This window comes from Lissotriton vulgaris, chromosome 11 (genome assembly GCF_964263255.1).
Source record: "Lissotriton vulgaris chromosome 11, aLisVul1.2, whole genome shotgun sequence".
Lineage (NCBI taxonomy): Eukaryota > Metazoa > Chordata > Amphibia > Caudata > Salamandridae > Lissotriton > Lissotriton vulgaris.
Window position 1 is genome coordinate 534469252 of NC_141699.1, and position 25160 is coordinate 534494411.

Consider the following 25160-nt stretch of genomic DNA (forward strand, 5'->3'; position numbering starts at 1 on the left):
GCCATGGATGACAATTACACAGAGCAATGAGGCATTAGCAATTCCGCACTAGGCAACTATCTGTAATTATGACTGCAAGGCAAGTGGAATGTGTAATGGGAAAGAACTCTGCAACAATGAAAGCATTGAGCTCCCCTTTTGAAAAGGGTGGCAGAGGTACAAGAACACAGAATATATTAAAGACAATCCTTCTCGACTATAAGAGTCCCATATATAGAGTTGAGGGAGGTTGTTAAAATAGCTTCCCTCCATGTGAAACTAAGGCAATTGCTCTAAAACAAGATACCTCATTCTAGTCTCAAACACACCAATTTCCTATGATGACATATTGCTAGCACAAGTATCTAAAGTAGGATTGTCAGCCTTGTAGACAGTAAACATCTTTGATAAGCTATCATGATGCCTGTAGCCTTAACCATATTGCTTCAGTCTTGACAATCAATATTCATGCAGAAGACCACACTAAAGGGTGCTGAGAGCAGTCAGAAGCTATGAACTTCATTAAGGTAAAGCAAAATGATAAAGTGAGAGTTTCCCTCACCATGACAAATGGTAAATCAAGCTGAAAGCTGCTGAACTTTTTTTTTTGGGGGGTGTCAGCAACTCCGAGAAAGTTTCTTCTACAGCACTCCCTCTGCTGGTCATTCAATATATTCTGCAAATGGGAAAGTCCACTGTTAGTTTATTAACAGAACTTGAATATTTCCAAAGTAATACAATACAACAACAAACACATTTTGATAAAGAGTTAATAATCAGTATAATGGCAGGTATAATATTGTAAAATCCCACAGCTCAAAAGAATTCAAATCTCAAATTGTTTCAAACTATCACACTTCTCTCAATCCTAAGACTCATTTGCTACAGCTCTCTACACAACTCTACCACCTATGTTAGAATGTAGATACAAAAATACCTAATTGCTAGCCAAGTGACAGCATAATCTGCCCACTTGAATTATTTTAGGCTATGGTATGCCTATAACTATTAAGTGATCTGATACGTTTATGGAGGAAGGTTTATGCTGCGGTTACTGGTAATGATCAAAACGATGAACAACAGATTCTACCATCTTCCTTCTTGCACATCCATATTCGTTAACAGATAGAGCACTTGAGAATATTATGATCACCCATACCTTAAACAAATGAATACATCTCAAATAATGCACATGTATCTTCCATCTACCCATCTTTGCCTTCAGCTGGGAGTCCTGACTAGCCTGCTACCCATTTCAGTAACATGATAAATGTGTCCTATTGCATGCCCTCATGTCAGATGACATCCTGCTGTAGCTTTATGATGTCAGGGCACCTCTTGATGAGTAGCCATGGATGACAATTACACAGAGCAATGAGGCATTAGCAATTCCGCACTAGGTAACTATCTGTAATTATGACTGCAAGGCAAGTGGAATGTGTAATGGGAAAGCACTCTGCAACAATGAAAGCATTGAGCTCCCCTTTTGAAAAGGGTGGCAGAGGTACAAGAACACAGAATATACTAAAGACAATCCTTCTCGACTATAAGAGTCCCATATATAGAGTTGAGGGAGGAGGGTTAAAATAGCTTCCCTCCATGTGAAACTAAGGCAATTGCTCTAAAACAAGATACCTCATTCTAGCCTCAAACACACCCATTTCCTCTGATGACATATTGCTAGCACAAGTATCTAAAGTAGGATTGTCAGCCTTGTAGACAGTAAACATATTTGATAAGCTATCATGATGCCCGTAGCCTTAACCATATTGCTTCAGTCTTGACAATCCATATTCATGCAGTAGACCACACTAAAAGATGCTGAGAGCAGTCAGATGCTATGAACTTCATTAAGGTAAAGCAAAATGTTAAAGTGAGAGTTTCCCTCACCATGACAAATGATAAATCAAGCTGAAAGCTGCTGAACTTTTTTTTTGGGGGGTGTCAGCAACTCCGAGAAAGTTTCTTCTGCAGCACTCCCTCTGCTGGTCATTCAATATATTCTGCAAATGGGAAAGTCCACTGTTAGTCTATTAACAGAACTTGAATATTTCCAAAGTAATACAATACAACAACAAACACATTTTGATAAGGAGTTAATAATCAGTATAATGGCAGGTATAATATTGTAAAATCCCACAGCTCAAAAGAATTCAAATCTCAAATTTTTTCAAACTATCACACTTCTCTCAATCCTAAGACTCATTTGCTACAGCTCTCTACACAACTCTACCACCTATGTTAGAATGTAGATACAAAAAGACCTAATTGCTAGCCAAGTGACATCATAATCTGCCCACTTGAATTATTTTAGGCTATGGTATACCTATAACTATTAAGTGATCTGATACGTTTATGGAGGAAGGTTTATGCTGCGGTTACTGGTAATGATCAAAACGATGAACAACAGATTCTACCATCTTCATTCTTGCACATCCATATCATTTAACAGATAGAGCACTTGAGAATATTATGATCACCCATACCTTAAACAAATGAATACATCTCAAATAATGCACATGTATCTTCCATCTACCCATCTTTGCCTTCAGCTGGGAGTCCTGACTAGCCTGCTACCCATTTCAGTAACCTGATAAATGTGTCCTATTGCATGCCCTCATGTCAGATGACATCCTGCTGTAGCTTTATGATGTCAGGGCACCTCTTGATGAGTAGCCATGGATGACAATTACACAGAGCAATGAGGCATTAGCAATTCCGCACTAGGTAACTATCTGTAATTATGACTGCAAGGCAAGTGGAATGTGTAATGGGAAAGCACTCTGCAACAATGAAAGCATTGAGCTCCCCTTTTGAAAAGGGTGGCAGAGGTACAAGAACACAGAATATACTAAAGACAATCCTTCTCTACTATAAGAGTCCCATATATAGAGTTGAGGGAGGAGAGTTAAAATAGCTTCCCTCCATGTGAAACTAAGGCAATTGCTCTAAAACAAGATACCTCATTCTAGCCTCAAACACACCAATTTCTTCTGATGACATATTGCTAGCACAAGTATCTAAAGTAGGATTGTCAGCCTTGTAGACAGTAAACATATTTGATAAGCTATCATGATGCCCGTAGCCTTAACCATATTGCTTCAGTCTTGACAATCAATATTCATGCAGAAGACCACACTAAAAGGTGCTGAGAGCAGTCAGAAGCTATGAACTTCATTAAGGTAAAGCAAAATGATAAAGTGAGAGTTTCCCTCACCATGACAAATGATAAATCAAGCTGAAAGCTGCTGAACTTTTTTTTTGGGGGGTGTCAGCAACTCCGAGAAAGTTTCTTCTGCAGCACTCCCTCTGCTGGTCATTCAATATATTCTGCAAATGGGAAAGTCCACTGTTAGTCTATTAACAGAACTTGAATATTTCCAAAGTAATACAATACAACAACAAACACATTTTGATAAGGAGTTAATAATCAGTATAATGGCAGGTATAATATTGTAAAATCCCACAGCTCAAAAGAATTCAAATCTCAAATTTTTTCAAACTATCACACTTCTCTCAATCCTAAGACTCATTTGCTACAGCTCTCTACACAACTCTACCACCTATGTTAGAATGTAGATACAAAAAGACCTAATTGCTAGCCAAGTGACATCATAATCTGCCCACTTGAATTATTTTAGGCTATGGTATACCTATAACTATTAAGTGATCTGATACGTTTATGGAGGAAGGTTTATGCTGCGGTTACTGGTAATGATCAAAACGATGAACAACAGATTCTACCATCTTCATTCTTGCACATCCATATCATTTAACAGATAGAGCACTTGAGAATATTATGATCACCCATACCTTAAACAAATGAATACATCTCAAATAATGCACATGTATCTTCCATCTACCCATCTTTGCCTTCAGCTGGGAGTCCTGACTAGCCTGCTACCCATTTCAGTAACCTGATAAATGTGTCCTATTGCATGCCCTCATGTCAGATGACATCCTGCTGTAGCTTTATGATGTCAGGGCACCTCTTGATGAGTAGCCATGGATGACAATTACACAGAGCAATGAGGCATTAGCAATTCCGCACTAGGTAACTATCTGTAATTATGACTGCAAGGCAAGTGGAATGTGTAATGGGAAAGCACTCTGCAACAATGAAAGCATTGAGCTCCCCTTTTGAAAAGGGTGGCAGAGGTACAAGAACACAGAATATACTAAAGACAATCCTTCTCTACTATAAGAGTCCCATATATAGAGTTGAGGGAGGAGAGTTAAAATAGCTTCCCTCCATGTGAAACTAAGGCAATTGCTCTAAAACAAGATACCTCATTCTAGCCTCAAACACACCAATTTCTTCTGATGACATATTGCTAGCACAAGTATCTAAAGTAGGATTGTCAGCCTTGTAGACAGTAAACATATTTGATAAGCTATCATGATGCCCGTAGCCTTAACCATATTGCTTCAGTCTTGACAATCAATATTCATGCAGAAGACCACACTAAAAGGTGCTGAGAGCAGTCAGAAGCTATGAACTTCATTAAGGTAAAGCAAAATGATAAAGTGAGAGTTTCCCTCACCATGACAAATGGTAAATCAAGCTGAAAGCTGCTGAACTTTTTTTTTGGGGGGTGTCAGCAACTCCGAGAAAGTTTCTTCTGCAGCACTCCCTCTGCTGGTCATTCAATATATTCTGCAAATGGGAAAGTCCACTGTTAGTTTATTAACAGAACTTGAATATTTCCAAAGTAATACAATACAACAACAAACACATTTTGATAAGGAGTTAATAATCAGTATAATGGCAGGTATATTATTGTAAAATCCCACAGCTCAAAAAGAATTCAAATCTCACATTTTTTCAAACTATCACACTTCTCTCAATCCTAAGACTCATTTGCTACAGCTCTCTACACAACTCTACCACCTATGTTAGAATGTAGATACAAAAAGACCTAATTGCTAGCCAAGTGACAGCATAATCTGCCCACTTGAATTATTTTAGGCTATGGTATGCCTATAACTATTAAGTGATCTGATACGTTTATGGAGGAAGGTTTATGCTGCGGTTACTGGTAATGATCAAAACGATGAACAACAGATTCGACCATCTTCCTTCTTGCACATCCCTATCAGTTAACATATAGAGCACTTGAGAATATTATGATCACCCATACCTTAAACAAATGAATACATCTCAAATAATGCACATGTATCTTCCATCTACCCATCTTTGCCTTCAGCTGTGAGTCCTGACTAGCCTGCTACCCATTTCAGTAACATGATAAATGTGTCCTATTGCATGCCCTCATGTCAGATGACATCCTGCTGTAGCTTTAGGATGTCAGGGCACCTCTTGATGAGTAGCCATGGATGACAATTACACAGAGCAATGAGGCATTAGCAATTCCGCACTAGGCAACTATCTGTAATTATGACTGCAAGGCAAGTGGAATGTGTAATGGGAAAGAACTCTGCAACAATGAAAGCATTGAGCTCCCCTTTTGAAAAGGGTGGCAGAGGTACAAGAACACAGAATATATTAAAGACAATCCTTCTCGACTATAAGAGTCCCATATATAGAGTTGAGGGAGGAGGGTTAAAATAGCTTTCCTCCATGTGAAACTAAGGCAATTGCTCTAAAACAAGATACCTCATTCTAGCCTCAAACACACCAATTTCCTCTGATGACATATTACTAGCACAAGTATCTAAAGTAGGATTGTCAGCCTTGTAGACAGTAAACATCTTTGATAAGCTATCATGATGCCTGTAGCCTTAACCATATTGCTTCAGTCTTGACAATCAATATTCATGCAGAAGACCACACTAAAGGGTGCTGAGAGCAGTCAGAAGCTATGAACTTCATTAAGGTAAAGCAAAATGATAAAGTGAGAGTTTCCCTCACCATGACAAAAGGTAAATCAAGCTGAAAGCTGCTGAACTTTTTTTTGGGGGTGTGTCAGCAACTCCGAGAAAGTTTCTTCTGCAGCACTCCCTCTGCTGGTCATTCAATATATTCTGCAAATGGGAAAGTCCACTGTTAGTCTATTAACAGAACTTGAATATTTCCAAAGTAACACAATACAACAACAAACACATTTTGATAAAGAGTTAATAATCAGTATAATGGCAGGTATAATATTGTAAAATCCCACAGCTCAAAAGAATTCAAATCTCAAATTTTTTCAAACTATCACACTTCTCTCAATCCTAGGACTCATTTGCTACAGCTCTCTACACAACTCTGCCACCTATATTAGAATGCAGATACAAAAGACCTCATTGCTAGCCAAGTGACAGCATAATCTGCCCACTTGAATTATTTTAGGCTATGGTATGCCTATAACTATTAAGTGATCTGATACGTTTATGGAGGAAGGTTTATGCTGCGGTTACTGGTAATGATCAAAACGATGAACAACAGATTCTACCATCTTCCTTCTTGCACATCCATATCAGTTAACAGATAGAGCACTTGAGAATATTATGATCACCCATACCTTAAACAAATGAATACATCTCAAATAATGCACATGTATCTTCCATCTACCCATCTTTGCCTTCAGCTGGGAGTCCTGACTAGCCTGCTACCCATTTCAGTAACCTGATAAATGTGTCCTATTGCATGCCCTCATGTCAGATGACATCCTGCTGTAGCTTTATGATGTCAGGGCACCTCTTGATGAGTAGCCATGGATGACAATTACACAGAGCAATGAGGCATTAGCAATTCCGCACTAGGTAACTATCTGTAATTATGACTGCAAGGCAAGTGGAATGTGTAATGGGAAAGCACTCTGCAACAATGAAAGCATTGAGCTCCCCTTTTGAAAAGGGTGGCAGAGGTACAAGAACACAGAATATACTAAAGACAATCCTTCTCTACTATAAGAGTCCCATATATAGAGTTGAGGGAGGAGGGTTAAAATAGCTTCCCTCCATGTGAAACTAAGGCAATTGCTCTAAAACAAGATACCTCATTCTAGCCTCAAACACACCAATTTCTTCTGATGACATATTGCTAGCACAAGTATCTAAAGTAGGATTGTCAGCCTTGTAGACAGTAAACATATTTGATAAGCTATCATGATGCCCGTAGCCTTAACCATATTGCTTCAGTCTTGACAATCAATATTCATGCAGAAGACCACACTAAAAGGTGCTGAGAGCAGTCAGAAGCTATGAACTTCATTAAGGTAAAGCAAAATGATAAAGTGAGAGTTTCCCTCACCATGACAAATGGTAAATCAAGCTGAAAGCTGCTGAACTTTTTTTTTGGGGGGGTGTCAGCAACTCAGAGAAAGTTTCTTCTGCAGCACTCCCTCTGCTGGTCATTCAATATATTCTGCAAATGGGAAAGTCCACTGTTAGTCTATTAACAGAACTTGAATATTTCCAAAGTAACACAATACAACAACAAACACATTTTTTTTGATAAAGAGTTAATAATCAGTATAATGGCAGGTATAATATTGTAAAATCCCACAGCTCAAAAGAATTCAAATCTCAAATTTTTTCAAACTATCACACTTCTCTCAATCCTAAGACTCATTTGCTACAGCTCTCTACACAACTCTGCCACCTATATTAGAATGCAGATACAAAAGACCTCATTGCTAGCCAAGTGACAGCATAATCTGCCCACTTGAATTATTTTAGGCTATGGTATGCCTATAACTATTAAGTGATCTGATACGTTTATGGAGGAAGGTTTATGCTGCGGTTACTGGTAATGATCAAAACGATGAACAACAGATTCGACCATCTTCCTTCTTGCACATCCCTATCAGTTAACATATAGAGCACTTGAGAATATTATGATCACCCATACCTTAAACAAATGAATACATCTCAAATAATGCACATGTATCTTCCATCTACCCATCTTTGCCTTCAGCTGTGAGTCCTGACTAGCCTGCTACCCATTTCAGTAACATGATAAATGTGTCCTATTGCATGCCCTCATGTCAGATGACATCCTGCTGTAGCTTTATGATGTCAGGGCACCTCTTGATGAGTAGCCATGGATGACAATTACACAGAGCAATGAGGCATTAGCAATTCGGCACTAGGTAACTATCTGTAATTATGACTGCAAGGCAAGTGGAATGTGTAATGGGAAAGAACTCTGCAACAATGAAAGCATTGAGCTCCCCTTTTGAAAAGGGTGGTAGAGGTACAAGAACACAGAATATACTAAAGACAATCCTTCTTGACTATAAGAGTCCCATATATAGAGTTGAGGGAGGAGGGTTAAAATAGCTTCCCTCCATGTGAAACTAAGGCAATTGCTCTAAAACAAGATACCTCATTCTAGCCTCAAACACACCAATTTCCTCTGATGACATATTGCTAGCACAAGTATCTAAAGTAGGATTGTCAGCCTTGTAGACAGTAAACATCTTTGATAAGCTATCATGATGCCCGTAGCCTTAACCATATTGCTTCAGTCTTGACAATCCATATTCATGCAGAAGACCACACTAAAAGGTGCTGAGAGTAGTCAGAAGCTATGAACTTCATTAAGGTAAAGCAAAATGATAAAGTGAGAGTTTCCCTCACCATGACAAATGGTAAATCAAGCTGAAAGCTGCTGATTTTTTTTTTTTGGGGGGTGTCAGCAACTCCGAGAAAGTTTCTTCTGCAGCACTCCCTCTGCTGGTCATTCAATATATTCTGCAAATGGGAAAGTCCACTGTTAGTCTATTAACAGAACTTGAATATTTCCAAAGTAATACAATACAACAACAAACACATTTTGATAAAGAGTTAATAATCAGTATAATGGCAGGTATAATATTGTAAAATCCCACAGCTCAAAAGAATTCAAATCTCAAATTTTTTCAAACTATCACACTTCTCTCAATCCTAAGACTCATTTGCTACAGCTCTCTACACAACTCTACCACCTATGTTAGAATGTAGATACAAAAAGACCTAATTGCTAGCCAAGTGACAGCATAATCTGCCCACTTGAATTATTTTAGGCTATGGTATGCCTATAACTATTAAGTGATCTGATACGTTTATGGAGGAAGGTTTATGCTGCGGTTACTGGTAATGATCAAAACGATGAACAACAGATTCTACCATCTTCCTTCTTGCACATCCATATCAGTTAACAGATAGAGCACTTGAGAATATTATGATCACCCATACCTTAAACAAATGAATACATCTCAAATAATGCACATGTATCTTTCATCTACCCATCTTTGCCTTCAGCTGGGAGTCCTGACTAGCCTGCTACCCATTTCAGTAACCTGATAAATGTGTCCTATTGCATGCCCTCATGTCAGATGACATCCTGCTGTAGCTTTATGATGTCAGGGCACCTCTTGATGAGTAGCCATGGATGACAATTACACAGAGCAATGAGGCATTAGCAATTCCGCACTAGGTAACTATCTGTAATTATGACTGCAAGGCTAGTGGAATGTGTAATGGGAAAGCACTCTGCAACAATGAAAGCATTGAGCTCCCCTTTTGAAAAGGGTGGCAGAGGTACAAGAACACAGAATATACTAAAGACAATCCTTCTCTACTATAAGAGTCCCATATATAGAGTTGAGGGAGGAGGGTTAAAATAGCTTCCCTCCATGTGAAACTAAGGCAATTGCTCTAAAACAAGATACCTCATTCTAGCCTCAAACACACCAATTTCTTCTAATGACATATTGCTAGCACAAGTATCTAAAGTAGGATTGTCAGCCTTGTAGACAGTAAACATATTTGATAAGCTATCATGATGCCCGTAGCCTTAACCATATTGCTTCAGTCTTGACAATCAATATTCATGCAGAAGACCACACTAAAGGGTGCTGAGAGCAGTCAGAAGCTATGAACTTCATTAAGGTAAAGCAAAATGATAAAGTGAGAGTTTCCCTCACCATGACAAATGGTAAATCAAGCTGAAAGCTGTTGAACTTGTTTTTTTTGGGGGGTGTCAGCAACTCCGAGAAAGTTTCTTCTGCAGCACTCCCTCTGCTGGTCATTCAATATATTCTGCAAATGGGAAAGTCCACTGTTAGTCTATTAACAGAACTTGAATATTTCCAAAGTAATACAATACAACAACAAACACATTTTGATAAGGAGTTAATAATCAGTATAATGGCAGGTATATTATTGTAAAATCCCACAGCTCAAAAAGAATTCAAATCTCACATTTTTTCAAACTATCACACTTCTCTCAATCCTAAGACTCATTTGCTACAGCTCTCTACACAACTCTACCACCTATGTTAGAATGTAGATACAAAAAGACCTAATTGCTAGCCAAGTGACAGCATAATCTGCCCACTTGAATTATTTTAGGCTATGGTATGCCTATAACTATTAAGTGATCTGATACGTTTATGGAGGAAGGTTTATGCTGCGGTTACTGGTAATGATCAAAACGATGAACAACAGATTCGACCATCTTCCTTCTTGCACATCCCTATCAGTTAACATATAGAGCACTTGAGAATATTATGATCACCCATACCTTAAACAAATGAATACATCTCAAATAATGCACATGTATCTTCCATCTACCCATCTTTGCCTTCAGCTGTGAGTCCTGACTAGCCTGCTACCCATTTCAGTAACATGATAAATGTGTCCTATTGCATGCCCTCATGTCAGATGACATCCTGCTGTAGCTTTATGATGTCAGGGCACCTCTTGATGAGTAGCCATGGATGACAATTACACAGAGCAATGAGGCATTAGCAATTCCGCACTAGGCAACTATCTGTAATTATGACTGCAAGGCAAGTGGAATGTGTAATGGGAAAGAACTCTGCAACAATGAAAGCATTGAGCTCCCCTTTTGAAAAGGGTGGCAGAGGTACAAGAACACAGAATATATTAAAGACAATCCTTCTCGACTATAAGAGTCCCATATATAGAGTTGAGGGAGGAGGGTTAAAATAGCTTTCCTCCATGTGAAACTAAGGCAATTGCTCTAAAACAAGATACCTCATTCTAGCCTCAAACACACCAATTTCCTCTGATGACATATTACTGGCACAAGTATCTAAAGTAGGATTGTCAGCCTTGTAGACAGTAAACATCTTTGATAAGCTATCATGATGCCTGTAGCCTTAACCATATTGCTTCAGTCTTGACAATCAATATTCATGCAGAAGACCACACTAAAGGGTGCTGAGAGCAGTCAGAAGCTATGAACTTCATTAAGGTAAAGCAAAATGATAAAGTGAGAGTTTCCCTCACCATGACAAAAGGTAAATCAAGCTGAAAGCTGCTGAACTTTTTTTTGGGGGTGTGTCAGCAACTCCGAGAAAGTTTCTTCTGCAGCACTCCCTCTGCTGGTCATTCAATATATTCTGCAAATGGGAAAGTCCACTGTTAGTCTATTAACAGAACTTGAATATTTCCAAAGTAACACAATACAACAACAAACACATTTTGATAAAGAGTTAATAATCAGTATAATGGCAGGTATAATATTGTAAAATCCCACAGCTCAAAAGAATTCAAATCTCAAATTTTTTCAAACTATCACACTTCTCTCAATCCTAGGACTCATTTGCTACAGCTCTCTACACAACTCTGCCACCTATATTAGAATGCAGATACAAAAGACCTCATTGCTAGCCAAGTGACAGCATAATCTGCCCACTTGAATTATTATTTAGTGATCTGATACGTTTATGGAGGAAGGTTTATGCTGCGGTTACTGGTAATGATCAAAACGATGAACAACAGATTCTACCATCTTCCTTCTTGCACATCCCTATCAGTTAACATATAGAGCACTTGAGAATATTATGATCACCCATACCTTAAACAAATGAATACATCTCAAATAATGCACATGTATCTTCCATCTACCCATCTTTGCCTTCAGCTGTGAGTCCTGACTAGCCTGCTACCCATTTCAGTAACATGATAAATGTGTCCTATTGCATGCCCTCGTGTCAGATGACATCCTGCTGTAGCTTTATGATGTCAGGGCACCTCTTGATGAGTAGCCATGGATGACAATTACACAGAGCAATGAGGCATTAGCAATTCCGCACTAGGTAACTATCTGTAATTATGACTGCAAGGCTAGTGGAATGTGTAATGGGAAAGCACTCTGCAACAATGAAAGCATTGAGCTCCCCTTTTGAAAAGGGTGGCAGAGGTACAAGAACACAGAATATACTAAAGACAATCCTTCTCTACTATAAGAGTCCCATATATAGAGTTGAGGGAGGAGGGTTAAAATAGCTTCCCTCCATGTGAAACTAAGGCAATTGCTCTAAAACAAGATACCTCATTCTAGCCTCAAACACACCAATTTCTTCTGATGACATATTGCTAGCACAAGTATCTAAAGTAGGATTGTCAGCCTTGTAGACAGTAAACATATTTGATAAGCTATCATGATGCCCGTAGCCTTAACCATATTGCTTCAGTCTTGACAATCAATATTCATGCAGAAGACCACACTAAAGGGTGCTGAGAGCAGTCAGAAGCTATGAACTTCATTAAGGTAAAGCAAAATGATAAAGTGAGAGTTTCCCTCACCATGACAAATGGTAAATCAAGCTGAAAGCTGTTGAACTTGTTTTTTTTGGGGGGTGTCAGCAACTCCGAGAAAGTTTCTTCTGCAGCACTCCCTCTGCTGGTCATTCAATATATTCTGCAAATGGGAAAGTCCACTGTTAGTCTATTAACAGAACTTGAATATTTCCAAAGTAATACAATACAACAACAAACACATTTTGATAAGGAGTTAATAATCAGTATAATGGCAGGTATATTATTGTAAAATCCCACAGCTCAAAAAGAATTCAAATCTCACATTTTTTCAAACTATCACACTTCTCTCAATCCTAAGACTCATTTGCTACAGCTCTCTACACAACTCTACCACCTATGTTAGAATGTAGATACAAAAAGACCTAATTGCTAGCCAAGTGACAGCATAATCTGCCCACTTGAATTATTTTAGGCTATGGTATGCCTATAACTATTAAGTGATCTGATACGTTTATGGAGGAAGGTTTATGCTGCGGTTACTGGTAATGATCAAAACGATGAACAACAGATTCGACCATCTTCCTTCTTGCACATCCCTATCAGTTAACATATAGAGCACTTGAGAATATTATGATCACCCATACCTTAAACAAATGAATACATCTCAAATAATGCACATGTATCTTCCATCTACCCATCTTTGCCTTCAGCTGTGAGTCCTGACTAGCCTGCTACCCATTTCAGTAACATGATAAATGTGTCCTATTGCATGCCCTCATGTCAGATGACATCCTGCTGTAGCTTTATGATGTCAGGGCACCTCTTGATGAGTAGCCATGGATGACAATTACACAGAGCAATGAGGCATTAGCAATTCCGCACTAGGCAACTATCTGTAATTATGACTGCAAGGCAAGTGGAATGTGTAATGGGAAAGAACTCTGCAACAATGAAAGCATTGAGCTCCCCTTTTGAAAAGGGTGGCAGAGGTACAAGAACACAGAATATATTAAAGACAATCCTTCTCGACTATAAGAGTCCCATATATAGAGTTGAGGGAGGAGGGTTAAAATAGCTTCCCTCCATGTGAAACTAAGGCAATTGCTCTAAAACAAGATACCTCATTCTAGCCTCAAACACACCAATTTCCTATGATGACATATTGCTAGCACAAGTATCTAAAGTAGGATTGTCAGCCTTGTAGACAGTAAACATATTTGATAAGCTATCATGATGCCCGTAGCCTTAACCATATTGCTTCAGTCTTGACAATCAATATTCATGCAGAAGACCACACTAAAGGGTGCTGAGAGCAGTCAGAAGCTATGAACTTCATTAAGGTAAAGCAAAATGATAAAGTGAGAGTTTCCCTCACCATGACAAATGGTAAATCAAGCTGAAAGCTGTTGAACTTGTTTTTTTTGGGGGGTGTCAGCAACTCCGAGAAAGTTTCTTCTGCAGCACTCCCTCTGCTGGTCATTCAATATATTCTGCAAATGGGAAAGTCCACTGTTAGTCTATTAACAGAACTTGAATATTTCCAAAGTAATACAATACAACAACAAACACATTTTGATAAGGAGTTAATAATCAGTATAATGGCAGGTATATTATTGTAAAATCCCACAGCTCAAAAAGAATTCAAATCTCACATTTTTTCAAACTATCACACTTCTCTCAATCCTAAGACTCATTTGCTACAGCTCTCTACACAACTCTACCACCTATGTTAGAATGTAGATACAAAAAGACCTAATTGCTAGCCAAGTGACAGCATAATCTGCCCACTTGAATTATTTTAGGCTATGGTATGCCTATAACTATTAAGTGATCTGATACGTTTATGGAGGAAGGTTTATGCTGCGGTTACTGGTAATGATCAAAACGATGAACAACAGATTCGACCATCTTCCTTCTTGCACATCCCTATCAGTTAACATATAGAGCACTTGAGAATATTATGATCACCCATACCTTAAACAAATGAATACATCTCAAATAATGCACATGTATCTTCCATCTACCCATCTTTGCCTTCAGCTGTGAGTCCTGACTAGCCTGCTACCCATTTCAGTAACATGATAAATGTGTCCTATTGCATGCCCTCATGTCAGATGACATCCTGCTGTAGCTTTATGATGTCAGGGCACCTCTTGATGAGTAGCCATGGATGACAATTACACAGAGCAATGAGGCATTAGCAATTCCGCACTAGGCAACTATCTGTAATTATGACTGCAAGGCAAGTGGAATGTGTAATGGGAAAGAACTCTGCAACAATGAAAGCATTGAGCTCCCCTTTTGAAAAGGGTGGCAGAGGTACAAGAACACAGAATATATTAAAGACAATCCTTCTCGACTATAAGAGTCCCATATATAGAGTTGAGGGAGGAGGGTTAAAATAGCTTTCCTCCATGTGAAACTAAGGCAATTGCTCTAAAACAAGATACCTCATTCTAGCCTCAAACACACCAATTTCCTCTGATGACATATTACTGGCACAAGTATCTAAAGTAGGATTGTCAGCCTTGTAGACAGTAAACATCTTTGATAAGCTATCATGATGCCTGTAGCCTTAACCATATTGCTTCAGTCTTGACAATCAATATTCATGCAGAAGACCACACTAAAGGGTGCTGAGAGCAGTCAGAAGCTATGAACTTCATTAAGGTAAAGCAAAATGATAAAGTGAGAGTTTCCCTCACCATGACAAAAGGTAAATCAAGCTGAAAGCTGCTGAACTTTTTTTTGGGGGTGTGTCAGCAACTCCGAGAAAGTTTCTTCTGCAGCACTCCCTCTGCTGGTCATTCAATATATTCTGCAAATGGGAAAGTCCACTGTTAGTCTATTAACAGAACTTGAATATTTCCAAAGTAACACAATACAACAACAAACACATTTTGATAAAGAGTTAATAATCAGTATAATGGCAGGTATAATATTGTAAAATCCCACAGCTCAAAAGAATTCAAATCTCAAATTTTTTCAAACTATCACACTTCTCTCAATCCTAGGACTCATTTGCTACAGCTCTCTACACAACTCTGCCACCTATATTAGAATGCAGATACAAAAGACCTCATTGCTAGCCAAGTGACAGCATAATCTGCCCACTTGAATTATTATTTAGTGATCTGATACGTTTATGGAGGAAGGTTTATGCTGCGGTTACTGGTAATGATCAAAACGATGAACAACAGATTCTACCATCTTCCTTCTTGCACATCCCTATCAGTTAACATATAGAGCACTTGAGAATATTATGATCACCCATACCTTAAACAAATGAATACATCTCAAATAATGCACATGTATCTTCCATCTACCCATCTTTGCCTTCAGCTGGGAGTCCTGACTAGCCTGCTACCCATTTCAGTAACATGATAAATGTGTCCTATTGCATGCCCTCGTGTCAGATGACATCCTGCTGTAGCTTTATGATGTCAGGGCACCTCTTGATGAGTAGCCATGGATGACAATTACACAGAGCAATGAGGCATTAGCAATTCCGCACTAGGTAACTATCTGTAATTATGACTGCAAGGCAAGTGGAATGTGTAATGGGAAAGAACTTTGCAACAATGAAAGCATTGAGCTCCCCTTTTGAAAAGGGTGGCAGAGGTACAAGAACACAGAATATACTAAAGACAATCCTTCTCGACTATAAGAGTCCCATATATAGAGTTGAGGGAGGAGGGTTAAAATAGCTTCCCTCCATGTGAAACTAAGGCAATTGCTCTAAAACAAGATACCTCATTCTAGCCTCAAACACACCAATTTCCTATGATGACATATTGCTAGCACAAGTATCTAAAGTAGGATTGTCAGCCTTGTAGACAGTAAACATATTTGATAAGCTATCATGATGCCCGTAGCCTTAACCATATTGCTTCAGTCTTGACAATCAATATTCATGCAGAAGACCACACTAAAGGGTGCTGAGAGCAGTCAGAAGCTATGAACTTCATTAAGGTAAAGCAAAATGATAAAGTGAGAGTTTCCCTCACCATGACAAATGGTAAATCAAGCTGAAAGCTGTTGAACTTGTTTTTTGTGGGGGGTGTCAGCAACTCCGAGAAAGTTTCTTCTGCAGCACTCCCTCTGCTGGTCATTCAATATATTCTGCAAATGGGAAAGTCCACTGTTAGTCTATTAACAGAACTTGAATATTTCCAAAGTAATACAATACAACAACAAACACATTTTGATAAGGAGTTAATAATCAGTATAATGGCAGGTATATTATTGTAAAATCCCACAGCTCAAAAAGAATTCAAATCTCACATTTTTTCAAACTATCACACTTCTCTCAATCCTAAGACTCATTTGCTACAGCTCTCTACACAACTCTACCACCTATGTTAGAATGTAGATACAAAAAGACCTAATTGCTAGCCAAGTGACAGCATAATCTGCCCACTTGAATTATTTTAGGCTATGGTATGCCTATAACTATTAAGTGATCTGATACGTTTATGGAGGAATGTTTATGCTGCGGTTACTGGTAATGATCAAAACGATGAACAACAGATTCTACCATCTTCCTTCTTGCACATCCATATCAGTTAACAGATAGAGCACTTGAGAATATTATGATCACCCATACCTTAAACAAATGAATACATCTCAAATAATGCACATGTATCTTCCATCTACCCATCTTTGCCTTCAGCTGGGAGTCCTGACTAGCCTGCTACCCATTTCAGTAACATGATAAATGTGTCCTATTGCATGCCCTCATGTCAGATGACATCCTGCTGTAGCTTTATGATGTCAGGGCACCTCTTGATGAGTAGCCATGGATGACAATTACACAGAGCAATGAGGCATTAGCAATTCCGCACTAGGTAACTATCTGTAATTATGACTGCAAGGCAAGTGGAATGTGTAATGGGAAAGAACTTTGCAACAATGAAAGCATTGAGCTCCTCTTTTGAAAAGGGTGGCAGAGGTACAAGAACACAGAATATACTAAAGACAATCCTTCTCGACTATAAGAGTCCCATATATAGAGTTGAGGGAGGAAGGTTGAAATAGCTTCCCTCCATGTGAAACTAAGGCAATTGCTCTAAAACAAGATACCTCATTCTAGCCTCAAACACACCAATTTCCTCTGATGACATATTGCTAGCACAAGTATCTAAAGTAGGATTGTCAGCCTTGTAGACAGTAAACATCTTTGATAAGCTATCATGATGCCCGTAGCCTTAACCATATTGCTTCAGTCTTGACAATCCATATTCATGCAGAAGACCACACTAAAGGGTGCTGAGAGCAGTCAGAAGCTATGAACTTCATTAAGGTAAAGCAAAATGATAAAGTGAGAGTTTCCCTCACCATGACAAAAGGTAAATCAAGCTGAAAGCTGCTGAACTTTTTTTTGGGGGTGTGTCAGCAACTCCGAGAAAGTTTCTTCTGCAGCACTCCCTCTGCTGGTCATTCAATATATTCTGCAAATGGGAAAGTCCACTGTTAGTCTATTAACAGAACTTGAATATTTCCAAAGTAGTACAATACAACAACAAACACCTTTTGATAAAGAGCTAATAATCAGTATAATGGCAGGTATAATATTGTAAAATCCCACAGCTCAAAAGAATTCAAATCCCAAATTTTTTCAAACTATCACACTTCTCTCAATCCTAAGACTCATTTGCTACAGCTCTCTACACAACTCTGCCACCTATATTAGAATGCAGATACAAAAGACCTCATTGCTAGCCAAGTGACAGCATAATCTGCCCACTTGAATTATTTTAGGCTATGGTATGCCTATAACTATTAAGTGATCTGATACGTTTATGGAGGAAGGTTTATGCTGCGGTTACTGGTAATGATCAAAACGATGAACAACAGATTCGACCATCTTCCTTCTTGCACATCCCTATCAGTTAACATATAGAGCACTTGAGAATATTATGATCACCCATACCTTAAACAAATGAATACATCTCAAATAATGCACATGTATCTTCCATCTACCCATCTTTGCCTTCAGCTGTGAGTCCTGACTAGCCTGCTACCCATTTCAGTAACATGATAAATGTGTCCTATTGCATGCCCTCATGTCAGATGACATCCTGCTGTAGCTTTATGATGTCAGGGCACCTCTTGATGAGTAGCCATGGATGACAATTACACAGAGCAATGAGGCATTAGCAATTTGGCACTAGGTAACTATCTGTAATTATGACTGCAAGGCAAGTGGAATGTGTAATGGGAAAGAACTCTGCAACAATGAAAGCATTGAGCTCCCCTTTTGAAAAGGGTGGTAGAGGTACAAGAACACAGAATATACTAAAGACAATCCTTCTTGACTATAAGAGTCCCATATATAGAGTTGAGGGAGGAGGGTTAAAATAGCTTCCCTCCATGTGAAACTAAGGCAATTGCTCTAAAACAAGATACCTCATTCTAGCCTCAAACACACCAATTTCCTCTGATGACATATTGCTAGCACAAGTATCTAAAGTAGGATTGTCAGCCTTGTAGACAGTAAACATCTTTGATAAGCTATCATGATGCCCGTAGCCTTAACCATATTGCTTCAGTCTTGACAATCCATATTCATGCAGAAGACCACACTAAAAGGTGCTGAGAGTAGTCAGAAGCTATGAACTTCATTAAGGTAAAGCAAAATGATAAAGTGAGAGTTTCCCTCACCATGACAAATGGTAAATCAAGCTGAAAGCTGCTGAACTTTTTTTTTTGGGGGGTGTCAGCAACTCCGAGAAAGTTTCTTCTGCAGCACTCCCTCTGCTGGTCATTCAATATATTCTGCAAATGGGAAAGTCCACTGTTAGTCTATTAACAGAACTTGAATATTTCCAAAGTAATACAATACAACAACAAACACATTTTGATAAAGAGTTAATAATCAGTATAATGGCAGGTATAATATTGTAAAATCCCACAGCTCAAAAGAATTCAAATCTCAAATTTTTTCAAACTATCACACTTCTCTCAATCCTAAGACTCATTTGCTACAGCTCTCTACACAACTCTACCACCTATGTTAGAATGTAGATACAAAAAGACCTAATTGCTAGCCAAGTGACAGCATAATCTGCCCACTTGAAATATTTTAGGCTATGGTATGCCTATAACTATTAAGTGATCTGATACGTTTATGGAGGAAGGTTTATGCTGCGGTTACTGGTAATGATCAAAACGATGAACAACAGATTCTACCATCTTCCTTCTTGCACATCCATATCAGTTAACAGATAGAGCACTTGAGAATATTATGATCACCCATACCTTAAACAAATGAATACATCTCAAATAATGCACATGTATGTTCCATCTACCCATCTTTGCCTTCAGCTGGGAGTCCTGACTAGCCTGCTACCCATTTCAGTAACCTGATAAATGTGTCCTATTGCATGCCCTCATGTCAGATGACATCCTGCTGTAGCTTTATGATGTCAGGGCACCTCTTGATGAGTAGCCATGGATGACAATTACACAGAGCAATGAGGCATTAGCAATTCCGCACTAGGTAACTATCTGTAATTATGACTGCAAGGCAAGTGGAATGTGTAATGGGAAAGAACTTTGCAACAATGAAAGCATTGAACTCCTCTTTTGAAAAGGGTGGCAGAGGTACAAGAACACAGAATATACTAAAGACAATCCTTCTCGACTATAAGAGTCCCATATATAGAGTTGAGGGAGGAAGGTTAAAATAGCTTCCCTCCATGTGAAACTAAGGCAATTGCTCTAAAACAAGATACCTCATTCTAGCCTCAAACACACCAATTTCCTCTGATGACATATTGCTAGCACAAGTATCTAAAGTAGGATTGTCAGCCTTGTAGACAGTAAACATCTTTGATAAGCTATCATGATGCCCGTAGCCTTAACCATATTGCTTCAGTCTTGACAATCCATATTCATGCAGAAGACCACACTAAAGGGTGCTGAGAGCAGTCAGAAGCTATGAACTTCATTAAGGTAAAGCAAAATGATAAAGTGAGAGTTTCCCTCACCATGACAAAAGGTAAATCAAGCTGAAAGCTGCTGAACTTTTTTTTGGGGGTGTGTCAGCAACTCCGAGAAAGTTTCTTCTGCAGCACTCCCTCTGCTGGTCATTCAATATATTCTGCAAATGGGAAAGTCCACTGTTAGTCTATTAACAGAACTTGAATATTTCCAAAGTAACACAATACAACAACAAACACATTTTTTTTGATAAAGAGTTAATAATCAGTATAATGGCAGGTATAATATTGTAAAATCCCACAGCTCAAAAGAATTCAAATCCCAAATTTTTTCAAACTATCACACTTCTCTCAATCCTAAGACTCATTTGCTACAGCTCTCTACACAACTCTGCCACCTATATTAGAATGCAGATACAAAAGACCTCATTGCTAGCCAAGTGACAGCATAATCTGCCCACTTGAATTATTTTAGGCTATGGTATGCCTATAACTATTAAGTGATCTGATACGTTTATGGAGGAAGGTTTATGCTGCGGTTACTGGTAATGATCAAAACGATGAACAACAGATTCGACCATCTTCCTTCTTGCACATCCCTATCAGTTAACATATAGAGCACTTGAGAATATTATGATCACCCATACCTTAAACAAATGAATACATCTCAAATAATGCACATGTATCTTCCATCTACCCATCTTTGCCTTCAGCTGTGAGTCCTGACTAGCCTGCTACCCATTTCAGTAACATGATAAATGTGTCCTATTGCATGCCCTCATGTCAGATGACATCCTGCTGTAGCTTTATGATGTCAGGGCACCTCTTGATGAGTAGCCATGGATGACAATTACACAGAGCAATGAGGCATTAGCAATTCGGCACTAGGTAACTATCTGTAATTATGACTGCAAGGCAAGTGGAATGTGTAATGGGAAAGAACTCTGCAACAATGAAAGCATTGAGCTCCCCTTTTGAAAAGGGTGGTAGAGGTACAAGAACACAGAATATACTAAAGACAATCCTTCTTGACTATAAGAGTCCCATATATAGAGTTGAGGGAGGAGGGTTAAAATAGCTTCCCTCCATGTGAAACTAAGGCAATTGCTCTAAAACAAGATACCTCATTCTAGCCTCAAACACACCAATTTCCTCTGATGACATATTGCTAGCACAAGTATCTAAAGTAGGATTGTCAGCCTTGTAGACAGTAAACATCTTTGATAAGCTATCATGATGCCCGTAGCCTTAACCATATTGCTTCAGTCTTGACAATCCATATTCATGCAGAAGACCACACTAAAAAGGTGCTGAGAGTAGTCAGAAGCTATGAACTTCATTAAGGTAAAGCAAAATGATAAAGTGAGAGTTTCCCTCACCATGACAAATGGTAAATCAAGCTGAAAGCTGCTGAACTTTTTTTTTTGGGGGGTGTCAGCAACTCCGAGAAAGTTTCTTCTGCAGCACTCCCTCTGCTGGTCATTCAATATATTCTGCAAATGGGAAAGTCCACTGTTAGTCTATTAACAGAACTTGAATATTTCCAAAGTAATACAATACAACAACAAACACATTTTGATAAAGAGTTAATAATCAGTATAATGGCAGGTATAATATTGTAAAATCCCACAGCTCAAAAGAATTCAAATCTCAAATTTTTTCAAACTATCACACTTCTCTCAATCCTAAGACTCATTTGCTACAGCTCTCTACACAACTCTACCACCTATGTTAGAATGTAGATACAAAAAGACCTAATTGCTAGCCAAGTGACAGCATAATCTGCCCACTTGAAATATTTTAGGCTATGGTATGCCTATAACTATTAAGTGATCTGATACGTTTATGGAGGAAGGTTTATGCTGCGGTTACTGGTAATGATCAAAACGATGAACAACAGATTCTACCATCTTCCTTCTTGCACATCCATATCAGTTAACAGATAGAGCACTTGAGAATATTATGATCACCCATACCTTAAACAAATGAATACATCTCAAATAATGCACATGTATGTTCCATCTACCCATCTTTGCCTTCAGCTGGGAGTCCTGACTAGCCTGCTACCCATTTCAGTAACCTGATAAATGTGTCCTATTGCATGCCCTCATGTCAGATGACATCCTGCTGTAGCTTTATGATGTCAGGGCACCTCTTGATGAGTAGCCATGGATGACAATTACACAGAGCAATGAGGCATTAGCAATTCCGCACTAGGTAACTATCTGTAATTATGACTGCAAGGCAAGTGGAATGTGTAATGGGAAAGCACTCTGCAACAATGAAAGCATTGAGCTCCCCTTTTGAAAAGGGTGGCAGAGGTACAAGAACACAGAATATACTAAAGACAATCCTTCTCTACTATAAGAGTCCCATATATAGAGTTGAGGGTTAAAATAGCTTCCCTCCATGTGAAACTAAGGCAATTGCTCTAAAACAAGATACCTCATTCTAGCCTCAAACACACCAATTTCTTCTGATGACATATTGCTAGCACAAGTATCTAAAGTAGGATTGTCAGCCTTGTAGACAGTAAACATATTTGATAAGCTATCATGATGCCCGTAGCCTTAACCATATTGCTTCAGTCTTGACAATCAATATTCATGCAGAAGACCACACTAAAAGGTGCTGAGAGCAGTCAGAAGCTATGAACTTCATTAAGGTAAAGCAAAATGATAAAGTGAGAGTTTCCCTCACCATGACAAATGGTAAATCAAGCTGAAAGCTGCTGAACTTTTTTTTTGGGGGGGTGTCAGCAACTCAGAGAAAGTTTCTTCTGCAGCACTCCCTCTGCTGGTCATTCAATATATTCTGCAAATGGGAAAGTCCACTGTTAGTCTATTAACAGAACTTGAATATTTCCAAAGTAACACAATACAACAACAAACACATTTTCATAAAGAGTTAATAATCAGTATAATGGCAGGTATAATATTGTAAAATCCCACAGCTCAAAAGAATTCAAATCCCAAATTTTTTCAAACTATCACACTTCTCTCAATCCTAAGACTCATTTGCTACAGCTCTCTACACAACTCTGCCACCTATATTAGAATGCAGATACAAAAGACCTCATTGCTAGCCAAGTGACAGCATAATCTGCCCACTTGAATTATTTTAGGCTATGGTATGCCTATAACTATTAAGTGATCTGATACGTTTATGGAGGAAGGTTTATGCTGCGGTTACTGGTAATGATCAAAACGATGAACAACAGATTCGACCATCTTCCTTCTTGCACATCCCTATCAGTTAACATATAGAGCACTTGAGAATATTATGATCACCCATACCTTAAACAAATGAATACATCTCAAATAATGCACATGTATCTTCCATCTACCCATCTTTGCCTTCAGCTGTGAGTCCTGACTAGCCTGCTACCCATTTCAGTAACATGATAAATGTGTCCTATTGCATGCCCTCATGTCAGATGACATCCTGCTGTAGCTTTATGATGTCAGGGCACCTCTTGATGAGTAGCCATGGATGACAATTACACAGAGCAATGAGGCATTAGCAATTCCGCACTAGGCAACTATCTGTAATTATGACTGCAAGGCAAGTGGAATGTGTAATGGGAAAGAACTCTGCAACAATGAAAGCATTGAGCTCCCCTTTTGAAAAGGGTGGCAGAGGTACAAGAACACAGAATATATTAAAGACAATCCTTCTCGACTATAAGAGTCCCATATATAGAGTTGAGGGAGGAGGGTTAAAATAGCTTTCCTCCATGTGAAACTAAGGCAATTGCTCTAAAACAAGATACCTCATTCTAGCCTCAAACACACCAATTTCCTCTGATGACATATTACTGGCACAAGTATCTAAAGTAGGATTGTCAGCCTTGTAGACAGTAAACATCTTTGATAAGCTATCATGATGCCTGTAGCCTTAACCATATTGCTTCAGTCTTGACAATCAATATTCATGCAGAAGACCACACTAAAGGGTGCTGAGAGCAGTCAGAAGCTATGAACTTCATTAAGGTAAAGCAAAATGATAAAGTGAGAGTTTCCCTCACCATGACAAAAGGTAAATCAAGCTGAAAGCTGCTGAACTTTTTTTTGGGGGTGTGTCAGCAACTCCGAGAAAGTTTCTTCTGCAGCACTCCCTCTGCTGGTCATTCAATATATTCTGCAAATGGGAAAGTCCACTGTTAGTCTATTAACAGAACTTGAATATTTCCAAAGTAACACAATACAACAACAAACACATTTTGATAAAGAGTTAATAATCAGTATAATGGCAGGTATAATATTGTAAAATCCCACAGCTCAAAAGAATTCAAATCTCAAATTTTTTCAAACTATCACACTTCTCTCAATCCTAGGACTCATTTGCTACAGCTCTCTACACAACTCTGCCACCTATATTAGAATGCAGATACAAAAGACCTCATTGCTAGCCAAGTGACAGCATAATCTGCCCACTTGAATTATTATTTAGTGATCTGATACGTTTATGGAGGAAGGTTTATGCTGCGGTTACTGGTAATGATCAAAACGATGAACAACAGATTCTACCATCTTCCTTCTTGCACATCCCTATCAGTTAACATATAGAGCACTTGAGAATATTATGATCACCCATACCTTAAACAAATGAATACATCTCAAATAATGCACATGTATCTTCCATCTACCCATCTTTGCCTTCAGCTGGGAGTCCTGACTAGCCTGCTACCCATTTCAGTAACATGATAAATGTGTCCTATTGCATGCCCTCGTGTCAGATGACATCCTGCTGTAGCTTTATGATGTCAGGGCACCTCTTGATGAGTAGCCATGG